Source organism: Oncorhynchus mykiss, chromosome 11 (assembly GCF_013265735.2).
Source record: "Oncorhynchus mykiss isolate Arlee chromosome 11, USDA_OmykA_1.1, whole genome shotgun sequence".
Taxonomy (NCBI): domain Eukaryota; kingdom Metazoa; phylum Chordata; class Actinopteri; order Salmoniformes; family Salmonidae; genus Oncorhynchus; species Oncorhynchus mykiss.
In genome coordinates, this window is record NC_048575.1 from 67,453,292 (window position 1) to 67,473,012 (window position 19,721).

At 41.1% G+C, this 19,721-nt stretch overlaps 1 pseudogene; it reads left to right on the top strand.

The window, feature by feature from the left end:
- Positions 1-343: 343 nt before the first annotated feature.
- On the top strand, positions 344-19,488 carry LOC110535097 (annotated as a pseudogene).
- Positions 19,489-19,721: the final 233 nt, after the last annotated feature.

Genomic DNA, 19,721 nt, shown 5'->3' on the forward strand with positions numbered 1-19,721 from the left:
TTTACCACTTCACCAAATGTTTTCCAAACATTACGTTTCTGGCCCTGTCTTCTCTTTATTTTCAACTCTCCTTTCGCAGCTTATTTTCTGTCTTATTTTCTGTACAATAATTATACCTTTGCGGATTTTTGAAGGTATTGTTTCTCTTTATTCAACCCGCCTTTCAGCCACCCGCCCTTTAGCCACACAATAATGAATGACCTTAAACCCGTGTGCCCCGTGGAGTTAACCGTGGGGACTGCGGGTTAAGAGTCAATCTGTGCATCACTAGGCCCTACCACAGGAAGCTGAAATTTAAAAAGGTTAAGGTAAGTGTTAAAGTTAGGGTTTGGTAAAGACTAAAATGAAGGTAAGGGTAAGGGTAGGAGTAAGACGTCCCAAGGAAACCGGATAGCACGGACTGGTTGGCGAGTATCTGAGAGGGGCTCGAGTGCAGGGCCGTGATGCCCAGGATCAGAGCTAGTTGGAAAATGTCGAAAATTCACCCAAACTCTGATTCATTTTTTCCTATCATGCTTATTGTGAATATATGATTAATAAATTCTATCTATACATTTGATAGCAAATTAGATATTTTGGGTTTATTATTCCCACAATTTTTTTTTAATCAATTTGCTGGCCAGGAACCTTGTGAATTGGACAACTTGTATATGGACACATTAGTAGCAGTACTCAGCTACTAATCACTAAAGATGGAGCATTATTGAATTTTAAATTGTTTTGCATTAAATTGTATTATCTAACTTGTTCTTGGTGTTATTTTTCTTAATGAATGTGTGAGGCAGATTGCAAGATGAGCTGCTAGCTAGCTGGCTAACCATTTTGACAAATGCAAATTTTAACTAGCTAGCTAGATAGTCAGCTAATTAATCAACACATTGATAACTTAATTATGCTTCTGTTGTTCTTGAAGTTGAGTTAACAAATTAAATTTGTGAGTACCACTAAATCTGATGAAACAATAATACATTCCCTCATTCCTCTGTCTTCTTTTGAGTTTGAAGTTGAAAATGTTTCACCCTAATAACTATTCACGCATTAGCTACAATGCAATGTCAGTGATTCATTGGCCCACCTTGTAGATAATTGTAGGGTAGAGAACTTAGACAAGTCAGCATATGAGAGTAGATATTTAATTGTGGGTTTGATTGTGTTTGCATACTTTAGCTTACCAAAACTCTTAGGACAGAGTTAAATGCTCCTTATCTAAGCCTGTATATGCATACTTTACAATAACACTATAGTTAGCTAGATAACGTTAGCAAGTTAGTTTTAATCATGATCATTAATCATGATTTCATGAGGGTAAGGAGGCTTATATAAAATTAAGTATAGCGGTAGCTCTTGTTTAGCATTTACTGGTCCTCATTCCTATTTTCTGAATGCTATGTTGAGAACAAAACATATAAGCTGTTGGTGCTTGATTTAAAGTTGTAGTTTTAACCAACCTTTGTGTGTCAAACTTTTACACACACACACAAACACACACACACACACACACACACACACACACACACGGAAGCACTTCATAAACTATATTAGCCTATTCCTCTTCTCAGGCATGTTAAAGCAAATTGATTTTTCCTTCAGAAAAAAATAACACTGAAATGGCTATAGCTAGCTACTCCTACTCTCCCAGCAATTAAAACATAATTGCTTGGATAAATCATGATAACCTAGCTAGATAAACATGTCAGATTAGAGTTGATGTTATCTGCTGTCTGAGGAATAGCCAGAGACCTGTGTTAAAACAGCTTGTCAGAGTGATGGATTATCACATAATAGCTGTAGGGCCTAAATCTTAAATGGAAGACAGACAAAGTTAGTTTATGTATTTTGAGGACATTTTATCCGTAACCAAACAAAGTTGTGATGAGCATAATAGATCATATAGGCTGTATCCTGTTCCTAATACATATGCTTCAGTAGTCGAAGAAACTGACTTACTGTGCGGTTTATGAAGGATCACAAATTATATCCTGTTAGCACAGCACACTGTAGGTTAATCATGAATCAGAGGCTCTGTCCCAAACGGCACCCCATTCCCTATGTAGTGCACAAGTTTTACCAGGGCCCAAATAGGGCACTATAAAGGGAATAGGGTGCCATCTGGAATGTTAACAAAAAGCAAGCCATCCCTCCTACTCCACGGTGGTAGATGGTCTCCCAGTCTGGTATTGGTTGCCATTATAAAACAGGATAGGATTATGAATGATTAACGTTAGCCGTCCTAATTCATTGTCTTCACTTCATAGATCAGTGTTTCATGTCACATGTTTCCTTGTTCATACTATTGTTTAAGCATAGCCTCGTCTTATTCATGATGCATAGGCTACATATTTTGTTTTTAACTTTCAATTTGTTAACATTCATTATTTATCAGTGTTCCTGTGCAAGATAAAACAAGCTTCATAGCAGACCGAGTCCACACTGTATTGTAATCTTTGCAACAGTAAACTGCAATCTGTTTTTCATTCTGCCAAAAATGGCAGCTATGTTATTAAATGGAAGCCATGTTATTTTGTAAACAGAATTGGTTAATCAGTTAATCAAATCAATTAGGCTTATTGATATGGTTGTTGTTCCTGCTACGTCATGCAATAGATGTTAAATAATTAGACTATTAGTCCTAAATAATTTGTTTGTGGTAGAAATCCAAATTGCCTGGTGTGTACATCTCAAATCAAATCAAATCAAAGTTATTTGTCACATACACATGGTTAGCAGATGTTAATGCGAGTGTAGCGAAATGCTTGTGCTTCTAGTTCCGACAATGCAGTAATAACCAACGAGTTATCTAACCTAACAATTCAAAAACTACTACCTTATACACACAAGTGTAAAGGGATAAAGAATATGTACATAAAGATATATGAATGAGTGATGGTACAGAACGGCATAGGCAAGATGCAGTAGATGGTATCGAGTACAGTATATACATATGAGATGAGTAATGTAGGGTATGTAAACAAAGTGGCATTGTTTAAAGTGGCTAGTGATACATGTATTACATAAAGGTGCATTAGATGATATAGAGTACAGTATATACATATACATATGAGTTGAGTAATGTAGGGTATATAAACATTATATTAAGTAGCATTGTTTAAAGTGGCTAGTGATATATTTTACATCAATATCCATAAATTCCCATTATTAAAGTGGTTGGAGTTGAGTCAGTGTGTTGGCAGCTGCCACTCAATGTTAGTGGTGGCTGTTTAACAGTCTGAGATAGAAGCTGTTTTTCAGTCTCTCGGTCCCTGCTTTGATGCATCTGTACTGACCTCGCCTTCTGGATGATAGCGGGGTGAACGAGCAGTGGCTCGGGTGGTTCTTGTCCTTGATGATCTTTATGGCCTTCCTGTGACATCGGGTGGTGTAGGTGTCCTGGAGGGCAGGTAGTTTGCCCCCGGTGATGTGTTGTGCAGACCTCACTGCCCTCTGGAGATGAATAATGTAGGGTATGTAAACATTATATTAAGTAGCATTGTTTAAAGTGGCTAGTGATATATTTTATATCAATTCCCATCAATTCCCATTATTAAAGTGGCTGGAGTTGAGTCAGTGTGTTGGCAGCAGTCACTCAATGTTAGTGGTGGCTGTTTAACAGTCTGATGGCCTTGAGATAGAAGCTGTTTTTCAGTCTCTCGGTCCAAGCTTTGATGCACCTGTACTGACCTCGCCTTCTGGATGATAGCGGGGTGAACAGTTGCCGTACCAGGCGGTGATACAGCCCGCCAGGATGCTCTCGATTGTGCATCTGTAGAAGTTTGTGAGTGCTTTTGGTGACAAGCGGAATTTCTTCAGCCTCCTGAGGTTGAAGATGCGCTGCTGCGCCTTCTTCACGATGCTGTCTGTGTAGGTGGACCAATTCATTTTGTCTGTGATGTGTACGCCGAGGAACTTAAAACTTACTACCCTCTCCACTACTGTCCCATCGATGTGGATAGGGGGGTGCTCCCTCTCCTGTTTCCTGAAGTCCACAATCATCTCCTTTATTTTGTTGACGTTGAGTGTGAGGTTATTTTCCTGACACCACACTCCGAGGGCCCTCACCTCCTCCCTGTAGGCCGTCTCATTGTTGTTGGTAATCAAGCCTACCACTGTACTGTCATCCGCAAACTTGATGATTGAGTTGGAGGCGTGCATGGCCACACAGTCGTGGGTGAACAGGGAGTACAGGAGATGGCTCAGAATGCACCCTTGTGGGGTCCCAGTGTTGAGGATCAGCGGGGTGGAGATGTTGTTACCTACCCTCACCACCTGGGGGTGGCCCGGGGGGATCTAGGCTGTCAACTATGTGTGCGATCAAGGCCTAAACATGTATTCATTATGTGTTAAATCCTCACTGAGCTCTTCAACTAAAGCAAGTTTGCCCTTCCTTCCTTCCTTCCTTCCTTCCTTCGTTCCTTCCTTCCTCACTTCCTTCTAGACTCACAGCTTGCAGGATATGAGGCAGCAGGCAGCTACTGCTGCCAAAGTGTGACTACAACAGTGGCACTGTCTGCCATTTCCAGAACATGTTCCCTTCTGAACCAGAGAACAGACTATAGCACTCTGATAGCACTGTGATCACAATAAATACGATTGCATGGACATGGGTCCAGGGTCCGTATCTAAGCATCTCAGAGTAGAACATTGGTCATAAGTGCTCAGAATAGCTATTTTACTCCTACTCTTATGAGTAAAAATAAAAGCTATGCATGAAGCCTTTTTAGTCATAAGTCCAACCTAGTTGGCTGATATTTAGGAGACCTCATGAGGTTAAGAGTAAACAGCATGTGTCTTGATAATAGAAAAAATCAGTCAGGAAGTCAGTGGATGCAATTGCTTTGGAGTTGTTCAAATAATATGTTGATATTTCTATATGATCAATCCATTAATAATCTAGGGTTACATGTAACATAATCTCTTGAGCTTTTGACAATTTTTTCATACGAGGCCTATTTCACATGATATGTTTAAATACTTTTTGCCACCAGGCTAATAAATAAACATTTTTTCAAATATTTAATGACCTACATCATGTTATTTCATGTTATCATTTTGGAGCACAACATCTCGTTGTTAAAAGAAAGATGCCTAAATTAGGCATGCCTATAAATTTGTCAATTAAAGGCCCCTTGACTTTTTTTCACATTTTGTTACGTTGCAACCTTATTCTAAAATGGATTAAATAGTTTTTTTCCCCCCTCATCGGTCTACACACAATAACCCATAATGACAAAGCAAAAACAGGTTTTTAGAAATGTGTGCAAATGTATAAACAAAACTGATATCACGTTTACATAAGTATTCAAACCATTTCCTTAGTACTTTGTTGAAGCACAATTCAAAGGGTCTGAATACTTATGTAAATAAGGTATTTCAGTTTTTTTTATTTTATGAATTGCTTCCATTTCTTAAAACATGTTTTTAGTTTGTCATTATGGGGTATTGTGTGTAGATTTATGAGGGAAAAAAAGATGTAATACATTTTAGAATAAGGCTGCAACACAACAAAATGTGCAAAATGTCAAGGGGTCTGAATACTTTCTGAATGCACTGTATGTTAACTTTGATTGTGTTAGATGAAAATAATAGACCTTCCAAACGTTGTCTGCAACATCATTGGCAAGTGACTTGATGTACTGTGCCAAATCTATTTAGAGTTGTTAAAGGGGAGTGTGTTGACTATTGTATTATTGTAAAAGTTATGCATGCCAATAGTTTGGGAATGATTAAGAGTATGCAAAATTATTGTGTCAGGCGAAAAATTAGGTAAAACATTTTACAAATGCAACATTTGATATACAGTCACATACAGTGCCTTCAGAAAATATTCAGACCCCTTGACTTTTTTCACATTTTGTTACATTATAGCTTTATTCTAAAATGTATTAAATAGTTTTTCCCCCTCATCAGTCAACACACAATACCCCTTAATGACAAATCAAAAACAGGTTTTTAGAAATGTTTTCAAATGTATGTGGATATCACATTTACATAAGTATTCAGACCCTTTACTCTGAAGATCCTCTCAAGCTCTGTCAGGCTGGATGTGGAGCGTCGCGCTGCAGCTATTTTCAGATCTCTCCAGACATGTTCGATCAGATTCAAGTCCGGGCTCTGGCTGGGCCACTCAAGGACATTCTTAGACTTGTTCTGAAGCCAATCCTGCGTTGTCTTGGCTGTGTGATTAGGGTTGTTGTCCTGTTGGAAGGTGAACCTTCGCCCCAGTCTGAGGTCCTGAGTGCTGTGGAGCAGGTTTTCATCAAGGATCTCTCTGTACTTTGCACTGTTCATCTTTCCCTCAATCCTGACTAGTCACCCTGTCTCTGCCATTGAAAAACCTCCCCACAACAGGATGCTGCCACCACCATGCTTCACATTAGGGATGGTGGTTTCCTCCAGATGTGACCCTTGGCATTCATGCAAAATAGTTAAAATGTGGTTTCATCAGACTAGATAATCTTGTTTCTCATGGTCTGAGAGTCCTTTAGGTGTATCTTGGAAAACTCCAAGCGGGCTGTGATGCGCCTTTTACCGAGGAGTGGCTTCCATCTGGCTACTCTACCATACATGCCTGATTTATGGAGTGCTGCAGAGATGATTGTCCTTCTGGAAGGTTCTCCCAACTCCACAGAGGAACTCTGTAGCTCTGTCAGAGTGACCATCGGGTTCTTGGTCACCTCCATGACCAAGGCCCTTCTCCCCCGATTGCTCAGTTTGGCCGAGTCTTGGTGGTTCCAAACTTCTTCCATTTAAGAATGATGGAGGCCACTTTTTAAACTAAATGTGCAGAAATGTCTAAAAAACTGTTTTTGCTTTGTCATCATGGGGTATTGTGTGTACATTGATGACGGGGAAAATTTGATTTAATCAATTTTAGATTAAGGCTGTAACATAACAAAATGTGGAAAAGGGGAAGGGGTCTGAATACTTTCCGAATGCACTGTACACAGTGGGAGTCTGAAGCGTGCTATAAAGTTCACAGCTGGTGATGCCTCATTGCCATTGTTTTTTTCCCCATTTGCAAAAATGTCAATGAGCGTCATCACTAGCTTTCCTTTGCGGTACCTCAAGCTGTCGTGACTGCCAGCTGAGAAACTTTTATGACTTGCTTTTACTCCTGGCCCAGAGTGTGTTTGAGCAGTATTTTAACATCATCCTTTAACCTACTCTGAGCTGGGAGGTTTTGTAGTCTTAAAACAGGTTTTAACAGGATTCCTATGACTTTTTTCTGAGATACTTTGTGGATACGGGCCCTGATCCTAGATCAGCACTCCTACTCTGAGATGCTTGATACCTACGGCCCCTGATCTGCTAAGGCTCCTGCTGGTCAGACCCATTTGCTTTATAAATCATTTTGAGACACATAACATGTTTATGTCCCGTGTCCAGCTCCTCTGTTCTCCTGCTTTTAGTTAGTGCCTTGTGGGGTTTTGTAGACTAGGCGCCGAACACGTCAAGAAGTGCCGCTGAGGACTCCAATGCACTCTTCACTGATCTGGTCTTTATCCTCAGTTGAACTGTCACACTTGAGAGCAGAAACTGGTTTGAAAAACAGGATTTGGTAATAATCCAGGGAATGGAGTGAAGCAGGTCCATGAGGATAAACACTTCTGCTCTATGCCCACATTAAAGAATGTGCAGCTAGCTAAATGGTTAGAGCAGAGTTCACAGGACAAAAACATTTTTTTTTGCCATGCATGTGCCACATGAAAAAGGTAGCTTTACAACACAGCTTTGTGGTTTAATGGCACTTCCCTCTTGATTGGGTGGTCTCTCTTTAGCACACTTTTTTTCCCTGTAGGATCCACTACACATACCACTGCTGAAGAAATACAGCGTGCTACTCCTCAGGGAGTCGATCCACAGCTACAGTGCCTCATCATAAAACCTTTACAACATTTCTCTCATTCCCTTGCTAGCAGTATATCATAGGAATTGTAATGCCAAACTTTTTAAGTGAGCTTGTAATTTTTTTATACAGTCATATTTATTTCACCAGATTTTCTTTTTCTTCCTTTTTTTCAGATGTCCAAGTGACAAAATACCAAATGCATAAATTCATAAAATACTTTATTTTATTTAACTTTGGATCCATGTTGGTCTTTTATCTGAAATAGATCATGGGGCAGAACATTTTGTTGATGATTTCCACCTCTATTGAAGAATATTGACTTATTATTAAATGTTATTTTCTATTCCAAGGTTTAGTACAAGAACATGTCTGGCGAAGCACTAAGCATTCAGTGTATTTGGCAGGTAGCGAGCCAGACCAGCCAAGGACAATAAAATGCTGTCAAATTTTCTCCACATCCCCTTTCCCTTTAATTTTCCTTATTCACATATCTACAGTAGATCGCTTGACACAAAGTAGGCTAAATAACTTGTTTAAGATGGTATCTATCCTCAGAAACTCCTATCGTAGCACACTCTTATCCTAAAGCCTGTGTGCCGTACACTTTTTAATGTTCAAATTACTGCATCCAACGTAATGGAAATATGTTCAGACGAAGGAGAAATGTGGTTTGAATCCCAGCCTTTAGATGGGAAATTAGAGGGAGAACAAAGACTCCTCACGGCGGGCACCAAACATGCCTAAGACAACTGATCTGTTGGCGCTTGTTGTTACATTCCTTGGGCAGTGGGTGCATGGGAACATAACTTGGAGGCTGTTCAGAGGCCCGAAAGGCCTGGCTGCTCTCCTCATCTGGTCTGGTTTGCAGGACACTGCAAGTCCCCTCTCTTATTTGTGTCCCAAATGGCACCCTATTCCCTATATAGTGCAAAACATACTGTGCTAACTGAATAAAAAAAACAAATGAAACAAATATTTTCCACAATTGTTCTACATATGATAATAGGATTATTACACCTACTTATTAACAAACATAACTTTTTAACATGATCATCTAAATATAGTGTACTATGAGCGCAGCATTAATTAATAAATTAATAACATGAGTTTCTATTTTACCATTATGAGTTCTTAAGTAACCTAAGTAATTTATTCAGGCAGCTATAGGCTGCAAATGCAATAGGTAGCTTATGATTCTGTAATCATGTATAAATAGGCTTTATCATTATTATAATATAAATTATAAGCCAAAGTGCCTTAACATGTAACACATACCGATTGCAAGGTGCAGCCTGTGTCCAAAACGTTGGAGTCTGGTCCAGTCATTCAACGTGATGACCTTTACCACATTTGCACCGATATCGTTATGCACCCTTGCTGCTACTTATTCAGATCCCAGGCGGCTAAAGCTTCTCATCAATAAAGTGTTCTGTAAAATGAATGTACGGCTCGGTAGTTCTACTGGACCAAATTTTCGTTGCAGTCACGTAATAGTCAACATGTGAGCTCCTTCAACTTCTCCCTTAAATGCATACATCGGGATTCCCCAAAGTCCAATGAACTTGTGGATACCATTTGTATGTCTCTGTGTCCAGTGTGAAGGAAGTTAGAGGTAGTTTTGCAAGCCAATGCTAACTAGCGTTTATGCAATGACTGGAAGTCTATGGGTATACCCATGGACTTCCGGTCCTTGTGCTAATGATAGTTAGCAATTGCTCTCTCGCTAGTAAGCAAATTCCTTCAAACTGCACACAGAGACATAAAAATGGTATCCACGACTTCATCTTACTCTGGGGAATCCCGAAGTATGCATTTAAGGGAGAAGTTGAAGGAGCTCACATGTTGACTATGCTGCTGCTACTCTCTGTTAGTATCTATGCATCGTCACTTTAATAACTATACCTACATGTACATATTACCTCAATTACCTTGACACCGGTGCCCCCGCACATTGACTCTGTACCGGTACACTCCTGTATATAGCCCTGCTGACAAATCTTTTCAGCCTCCTGAGGGGGAAGAGGGGTTGTCGTGCCTTTTACATGACTGTGTTGGTGTGTGTGCACCATGATCATGATCCTTAGTGATGTAGACACCTAGGAACTTCGACCCGCTCCACTACAGCCCTGTGGATGTGGATGAGGGAGTGCGTGTCCCTCCGTTTCCTGTGGTCCATGATCATCTCCTTTGTCTTGCTGAAATTGAGGGGTAAGTTGTTTTCCTGGCACCACATTGCCAGGTCACTGATCTCCTCCCTATAGGCTGTCTCATCGTTGTCTGTGACCAGGCCAACTACCATTGTGTCATCAGCAAACTTAATGATGGTGTTGGAGTTGTCTGCAGCCACGCAGTCGTGGGTGAACAGGGAGTACATGAGGGGACTAAGCACGCACTCCTGAGGGGCCTCGGTGTTGAGGATCAGCGTGGCAGATCTGTTGTTGGGGGTGGCCTGTCAGGAAGTCCAGGATCCAGTTGCAGAGGGAGGTGTTCAGTCCCAGGTTCCCGAGCTAAGCGATGAGCTTGGAAGCCACTATGCTGTTGAACAATGAACAGCATTCTCACATAGGTGTTCCTCTTGTCCAGGTGGGAGAGGGCAGTGTGGAGTGCATTAGAGATTGTGTCATATGTGGATCTATTGGGGCAGATTTCGAATTGGGATGGCCTTGGGATGATGGTGTTGATGTGAGCCATGACCAGCCTTTCCAAGCATTTCATGGCTACAGATCTGAGTGCTACAGGGTGACAGTAATTTAGATAGGTTACCTTGGCGTTCTTGAGCACAAAGACTATGGTGGTCTGCGGTCTTGTGAATGTTAACCCTTTTTAAAGGCCTTACTCACATCGGCTACGAGCAATGAGATCAAACAATCATCCGGAACAGTGGGAGCTCTCATCCATGGTTCAGTGTTGCTTTCCTCGAAGCGAGCATAGAAGGCATTTAGCTCGTCTGGTAGGCTCATGTCACTGGGAAACTTGCGGCTGGGTTTTGTTTTGTAATCTGTGAAAGTTTGCACGCCCTGCCACATCCGTTGAGCATCAGAGCCGGCATACTAGGTTTTAATCTTAGTCCTGTTTTGACTTTTTTTATGGATCGTTGGAAGTCATAGTGGGATTTCTTATAAGTGTCCAGATTAGTGTCCCACTACCTTGAAAGCAGCAGAGTAGGAGTAGCCTTTAGCTCAGTGTGGATGTTGCCTATAATCCATGGCTTCTGGTTGGGATATGTACGTACTGTCACCGTGGGGACGATGCAATGCATTTATTAATGAAGCTCGTGACTGATGTGTTAAACTCCTCAATGCTATCAGATGAATCACGGAACATATTCCAGTCCAGTAGCAAAACAGTCCTGTAGCTTAGCATTGGCTTCATTAGATCACTTCTGTGTTGAGCGTCACTGGCACTTCCTGTTTGAATTTAGCTTGTAAGCAGAAATCGGGAGGATAGAGTTATGGTCAGATTTGCCAAATGGAGGGCTAGGGAGAGCTTTGTATGAGTTTTTGTGTGTGGAGTAATGGTGATCTAGAGTTTTGTTGCCTCCTAAAACGGATTTCAGTTTCCCTGCTTTAAAATCCCCGGCCACTAGGAGTGTTATCAAGGATAACTCTCTTGATAAATAGTATGGGCTGCAGCTTATCATGTGGTATTCCAAAATCTCAATACTTCCTTAACATTTGAGATCGCGCACCAGCTGATAACAAAGAGACATAAACCTCCCCCTTAACCTTACCTGAAGCTGCCATTTGGTCTTGACGGGCCTGGTCCAGATGGAGCAGTACGTCCAGAGCTTCTGACTCGTTGAAATCAAAATATTAATCCAAATCATGGTTGGTGATCGCTGTTTTGATGTCCAGAATCTGTTTTTTTGGTCATAGGAAATGAGGGTGGAAATATCATGTAAAACAAAAGTTAAGATCAGTGTAAAAAAAATACACAAAATGGCCAGGAGCCCATAAGACGGCAGCTATCCACTGCAGCGCCATCTTCATCGCGTTACAACATTTTTACGTTTGAAGTCAATGTCGTAGTTGTACATTGTCGGTGAAAATCACTACAATAAATGTTCTTTAGCTGTCACCCTGGCCTGATGTTGGCTACACTATCTAGCTACTTCCCTTTTCTTAGTGCTGCCAGTGGGAGCAAATGACACTGCCAAGTGTTGTAGTGTTGTTGGCTTGCAGCGCAAACTCTCCACATTGAGCAGTGTAGACTGTATCACGGTGACAACAGATGGTTACTACCAATATTACAAGTTATTTTTCATGAAGGCTGCTTTCCTACTAAAAATAAAATCAAGTGGTATGGAACAATTTGGAAATGGTGACCAAATCCAGATGGTGATCAATACTACAAGTTATTTCTCCCTCATCGAAAAATAAACATCATGTTCTTGTGCAAGTTTCAACGAGCACCATGCTGTTGCCAGCTAGACGGCATAAACTAGCTGGGAAGGGCAGCAAGGGTTTATCAGGACCAAATCCATTCGTTTCTACACTCGCCTGCAGGCGTGTCCGTATAGCCTCTCCCCACCAGCATCTAACTGCGGGCTCTAAGCAGGGACGCTTGTGATTGACCAGTTTGTGCATGCTATGTGCATGCTATGCGTACGCTACGGTCACAAGACGCAAGCCTCCTAATTGTCCCTAGAAATTCTAAGCAAACAGCTGGAGGCAGGGCATTCTCCTATAGAGCTCCATGTTTATGGAACGGTCTGCCTACCCATGTCAGAGACGCAAACTCGGGCTCAACCTTTAAGTCTTTACTGAAGACTCATCTCTTCAGTGGGTCATATGATTGAGTGTAGTCTGGCCCAGGAGTGGGAAGGTGAACAGAAAGGCTCTGGAGCAACGAACCGCCCTTGCTGTCTCTGCCTGGCCGGTTCCCCTCTTTCCACTGGGATTCTTTGCCTCTAACCCTATTACAGGGGCTGAGTCACTGGCTTACTGGGGCTCTCTCATACCGTCCCTGGGAGGGGTGCGTCACCTGAGAGAGTTGAGTCACTGATGTGGTCATCCTGTCTGGGTTGGCGCCACCGTGCTTCTACACCTGCCACCGTGCTTCTACACCTGCCATGCTTGCTGTTTGGGGTTTTAGGCTGGGTTTCTGTACAGCACTTTGAGATATCAGCTGATGTACGAAGGGCTATATGAATAAATTTGATTTGATTTGATATGCAAAGAGTGAGAGAGGTTGCTTGTGATTGATCTGTATCCTCTGTGCATGTAAGTGTGAATAAACAGAGTCTAGCACATCTCATTGGAGGAGGTACAGTATAGTTTTTATTGTATTTTCATTTATTCATCAGACACTCTTATCCTGAGTGATTTACAGTAGTGAGCACATAGATTTTCATTTTTTCATACTGGTCCCCCGTGGGAATCAAACCCACAACCCTGGCATTGCAAGGGCCATGGTCTACCATCTGAGCCGCATTGGACCCTGGTATACATTTTTAAAACATTACATTTTCGCCTAAAATCTAACTGCCTGTAGCTCAGGCCCTGATGCAAGGGTGTGCATATTCTTGGTACCATTTGAAAGGAAACACCTTTTAAGTATGTGGAAATGTGAATTGAATGTATGAGAATATAACACAATAGATTAGTAAGAAGCAGTGCGGCTTGGTTGTGTTGTGTATCGGAGGACGCATGACTTTCAACCTTCGTCTCTCCCGAGCCCGTACGGGAGTTGTAGCGATGAGACAAGATAGTAGCTACTACAACAATTGGATACCACGAAATTGGGGAGAAAAAGGGGTCAAATAAAAAATAATAAAAAAATAAAAAAAACATCTTTGGGATATGGGGCAGTATTTTCACATCTGGATGAAAAGCGTGTCCAAAGTAAACGGCCTGCTACTCTGGCTCAGAAGCCAGGATATGCATATTATTAGTAGATTTGCATAGAAAACAGTCTGAAGTTTCTAAAAGTGTTTAAAATATATATGTGAGTATGACATCACTTACTTGGCAGGCGAAACCCAGAGGACAAACCATCCAGGAATATATTTTGAGGTCACTCTCTTTTCAATGGGTTTCATTGGTAATCTAGAATTATAAGGCAGGGGCTTGCAGTTCCCAAAGCTTCCACTGGATGTCAACAGTCTTTAGAAATTGGTTGAGGTTTTTCCTTTGTGTAATGAAGAAGTACGGCCATCCAGAACGAGGGTAACTTGAAGTGTACTGTTAGATAGAGGCGCATGACCAGAAATGCTCGCTACACATTGTTATCATCCTGTATTGAACGCCGTTTATCCCATCTTCAATGTTATCGATTATTTACGTTAAAAAATACATAAAGTTGTATTACAAAAGTAGTTTGTAATGTTTGGACAATGCTTACAGGTAACTTTTGAGATATTTTGTAGTCACGTTGCACAAGTTGAATCCGGTGTTTTTCTGGATCAAACGCGCCAAATAAATGGACATTTTGGATAAACATCGACGGAATTAATCGAACAAGATGCTCGTCAAAGGTAAGGCATTAATTATATTTTTATTTCTGCGTTTTGTGTCACGCCTGCAGGGTTGAAATATGCTTTTCTCTCTTTGTTTACTGCTATCCTCAAATAATAGCATTGTTTGCTTTCGCCATAAAGCATTTTTGAAATCTGACACGTTGGCTGGATTTACAGCAAGTGTTGCCTTAATATGGTATATTGAATGTGTGATTTCATCAAAGTTAAATTTTTATAGTAATTTATTTGAATTTGGCACTCTGCATTTTCACTGGATGTTGGCTAGGTGGGACGTTACCGTCCCACATATCCCAGAGAGGTTATTAACAAGAAAAAACAGAAATACCTTATTTACATAGTATTCAAACCCTTTGCTATGAGACTTGAAATTGAGATCAGGTGATCCTGTTTCCATTGAGATGTTTCTACAACTTGATTTGAGTCCACCTGAGGTAAACTCAATTGATTGGACATGATTTGGAAAGGCACGCACCTATCTATATAAGGTCCCACAGTTGACAGTGCATAGCAGAGAAAAAACCAAGCCATGAGGTCAACGTAATTGCCTGTAGAGCTCTGAGACAGGATTGTGTCGAGGCACAGATCTGGGGAAGGGCACTAAAAACTTTCTGCAGCATTGAAGGTTCTCCAAGAACACAGTCGCCTCCATTCTTAAATGGAAGAATTATGGAATCGCCAATACTCTTCCTAGAGCTGGCCTCCCTGCCAAACTGAGCAATCGGGGGAGAAGGGCCTTGGTCAGGGAGGTGACCAAGAACATGATGGTCACTCTGATAGAGCTCCTGAGTTCCTCTGTGGAGATGGGAGAAACTTCCAGAAGGAGTACTATCCCTGCAGCACTCCACCAATAAGGCCTTTATGGTAGGCACATGACAGCCAGCTTGGAGTTAGCCAAAAGGCACCTAAAGACTCCCAGAACATGAGAAGCAACATTCTCTTCTCTGATGAAACCAAGATTGAACTCTTTGCTCTGAATGCCAAGTGTCATGTCTGGAGGAAACCTGGCACCAACCCTACTGTGAAGTATGGTGATGGCAGCATTATGGTGTGGAGATGTTTTTCAGAGGCAGGGACTGGGAGACTTGTCAGGATTGAGGGAAAGATGAACGGAGCAAAGTATAGAGAGATCCTTGATGAAAACCTGCTCCAGAGTGCTCAGAACCTCAGTCTGGGGTGAAGGTTCACCTTCCAACAGAACCATGACCCTTAGCACACAGCCAAGACAATGCAGGAGTGGCTTCGGGAGAAGTCTCTGAAAGTCCTTGAGTGGCCCAGCTAGAGCCCGGACTTGAACCCGGTCGAACATCTCCGGAGAGACCTAGCTGTGCAGTGACACTCCCCATCCAACCTAACAGAGCTTGAGAGGCTCTGCAGAGAAGAATGGGATAAACTCCCCAAATACAGGTGTGCCAAGCTTGTAGCGTCATTCCCAAGAAGACTTGAGGTTCTAATCACTACCAAAGGTGCTTCAACAATGTACTGAATAAAGGGTCTGAATACTTACGTAAATATAATATTTCCTTCTCTTTTTTTTTGCAAAAATGTCTAAAAACCTGTTTTTACTTTGTCGGTATGGCGTATTGTGTGTAGGTTGATGAGGGGAAAAAATCTCTAATATATTTTAGATTTAGGCTGTAATGTAACAAAAGGTACAGTACAGTGCACTACTAACTACTAGCTGGTCAAAAGTTGTGCACTACATTATGAATAGGGTGCTATTTGAGAAACAACTTTTTTTCAATTGTGGTTGGTGTTTCAGATTGATAAGCAGCAGTTTGTTGAGACTGAGGACATTGAACAACTTGTATGCTGTGACAGAGATGCTGGGAGGCTCGTCGCACCTGGAGGGCTGTCTGGCCTGCCTCACAGCTTACACAATCTTCCTCTGTATGGAGACACAGTACAAGAGGGTGGGAGACCCTCACCCATCCACACAACTTGGGTTGTAAAATATGCTAACTTTCCCCAGATTCCCAGGTTTCCAGATATCGAGATTGGAAGTACAAACTACTGACCACTGTGTGTCGGTCTGGATAAGAGTGTCAGCTAAATGGCAACAACAACAAAAAGAGTCCATGAATCAGAAGGGAATGAGAAGGAAATGTGGAATCCTTCAAGGATTTCTGGAAATCCTGGGAATTTTGAGACACAAAACAGAATTCTGCAACCCTGCATGCTACTTAATGTATGCTGACAACAAAGCTCCACCAAGTAGAGCCAATGTACTTTCAAAAATGCTTTGTAGTTATCCAATTTAGATTGAGGACAAACAGATTTAATAGATTTTATGCTAATCAGCAGCCCTATTTTAGAGTTGGAAAGAAAGGCCCCCTCATAGAAATTGCATGAAATTAAAGGGTATTTTGTTCCCACACTGAAGGTCTTTATCGCTGTCATGTAATCCATCAAGAAATTTGATCAATGGTTTTTATCTTCATGTTGCAATTTAGTAAGTCTGAATTAGGAGAAAGGAACCCAAATCAGTACAGTAAAGGGAAAATGAGATGTGAGGCATTGATATTAATATAATCACCTTTATGATATACAGTCAGTTAAAATGGCAGCGAGCAGTGCAGCTCTAACAGTAGAGCCCAAACAAGCAGATATAGACGATCTGATTTTAAATGTGATTTAAAATGTACCTCTTTAGTAATTTAGCAGATGCTCTTATCCAGAGCGACTTATAGTATACTATTACTACACAAATGCCTTTCTCAGATCCAGCTCTACCGGTTGGCACAGACAACCATATAGGATTTGATTTATTCCTGTGATCCATTGATTCAGACTCCTCGTGGGAGTCATAAAGGGGCTTACATGTTAACGTCATCCTACCTGGAAATAATGTGGAGACTTGGTCATGTGCCTAAAGGAAATCCTAGTGGGAAAATAGATCATTGTAATTTAGGAGGATAAATGCTATTCCTCTTGGCCAGTCCTACGCATGTAATGGGACCCCAATAAGAGATATGGGTTACGTCCCAATAATCTCTCCATCCTCCTGAAGTGTGCACTTGTTTACTACACCCAACAAATGGAAAAGTTTTAGATTGGTGTAATGAAAGTGCGTGCCTGCCTGCCCCTGTACCTGTTTCAATGGGGCCTTCTACCCCATGGGGTCTTCTCCTCACCGACCCTCTAGCAAGCCACTCTCTCTCTCTTTTCCCAGGGGAAAAAATGCTCCAGCAGAAAACAAAGTATTCTGATTGTATAACAACGGTCTGAGAGAGGAGGTTCTCAGATTTCTGTAGGTATACATTGTATTTCACAAATCTAAATTTTGAGGTCAGTAGCAACTATTTTACAAAGAAGATATTAGATACGGCTTTGAGATCCTCGAGCGCGTGAAATACGCATTGGCCATTGCATTGGGCAGTAGGATACAGCTTCAACGTTTTTTTTTTTGAACATTACATGTAATACATGGCTACTAGCAGTGGGTATTACATTTAGAGTTAGTGATCTAGCTAATGTGTTTAAAGTTTCCACTTTCTCAGGTGGTGAATTAGCCCCAAATAAATTGGCCTATGATATTAGATCACATAAAGATACAGGCAAATTCATCTCTATTAAAAATAGTTTTTAAAATTGGAAAATTCTAGGGCCCTATTTTAACAGTAAAATACAACAATACTTTGTTTATTAAATACCATATTGGTAGTCTATTACACTTTTTAATAAAGCACAGTGAATGACTTTATAGACTATAGTAATAATATACCATTTAGCAGATGCTTTTATCCAAAGCGACGTCGTCATTGCGTGCCTACATTTTATGTTTGGATGGTCCCAGGAATCTAACCCACTATCCTGGCATTGCAAGCACCATGCTCTACCAACTGAACTACTGATTTTTTCTATTGTGACACCGCATTTATTTTTTTGTGCTACCAAATCATGGGCTGGTGCCACCAACTGAAAACCAGGTGAAAATCTTAGTTTGGAGCCCTGGGCTAGCTAGAGGGAATGTCCATATGCCAGTCATTTTCTTTCAAATCCATGAAGTGAACAAGTGCACACTTTGGGAGAAAGGTGAGATTATTAGGAAGCAACCCATGGGCTCTCGTATATTGGTGAAATATTGTTATATACTGTATGTCTCAGCATTAAGACACTTTTATGGCCTATCAGATAGCTGGTTGCATAGGCCTACAAAGTACTGCCTACATCCCAAAAAGGCCCTATCGCCCCCTAATGAAACTAAAGTGACAGGGACTTTGTGAAATCGTCCACCACTGTTTTCATAGACGGAAAAGGAGTCGTAATGGAGAGCATCTATGCGGCTTGGCTGTAAATCGACATTTGACAAAGTGATTTATATGAATCTGGTACCATAGAAAAGTTATAGTACACTATGTACAGGAATGAGTGTGTTATTGGTGTTCCAGTCTCATCTGGATTTCTATTCGACCAGACAGGTTTGATATGGGATGATTTGAACCATTGGCTTGATTTTATATTTTATGAGGGCTCATAAAGATAGAAGTCAAGATGAATGATTTGAAATGACTTCTTAACTGAGCACACCTAAAAGATTAACTACAGTAAATTTGACAAAATGTACATCATAAGTTGATTATTATTATGTATTTTTTGCATTTTAGCTAACCCTAATCCTTTTCCTAACCTTAATCTGATTCTCCTAACCTGCTCTGTTATTTATCCTAACCTGCTGCGGAAGTTCTCCTAAACCTGCTCCAAAAAGTCAAGTCTGACAAAAGCTTGATACAGTACCTTCTAGCCATGAACCTCCTTCCTGTCCACTTAGAACATGAGGGGATGAGGTCAAGGTTGAGAGAGACACAAGTCTACTCTCCTTATTGGTGAAAAGAAATTCTCCAGCTTGAAAATAAAGTTGGCAATCTTCCAACATGGAATAATTGAACTTAAACTATGTATAGCAAGGATAGTTATAAAATTGAAAATGTTTTATTTTTTCTCTTTTCAGCTTTTGAAGAAGATTGCCAAATTCATCCAGGAGCAGAATGGTAAGATCTATGCCGCACGAGGTCTTCTCCTCATCGACCCTATTGAGAGAGGCCTCAGAGGTGTATCCTTCTACACCAAGCATTTTTATAGACATCAGAGCAACATGTCTATTTTTGAAAGGAGACTCAGACTGTCCCAAATGGCACCCTACTGTATTAAGGCTACTACTTTGTAAGGTAGTGCACCATATAGGAAATGGTGCCTATTGGGATGCAGTCTCAATGCGTGCTAGGGACACAGGGTAAACCAGTTACTCTTAGCCAATAGAAAAAACACTATTTAGAATTAGTATTCTGGATTTTTTCAGTACCCACAGAAAACTTGGCCATTTGAGGGCTAGAACACTGAAGTTTCACAGTGACCTGCTGCCGATGTGCGACCGAGTGGTTATGTGGTATTACCACAGAT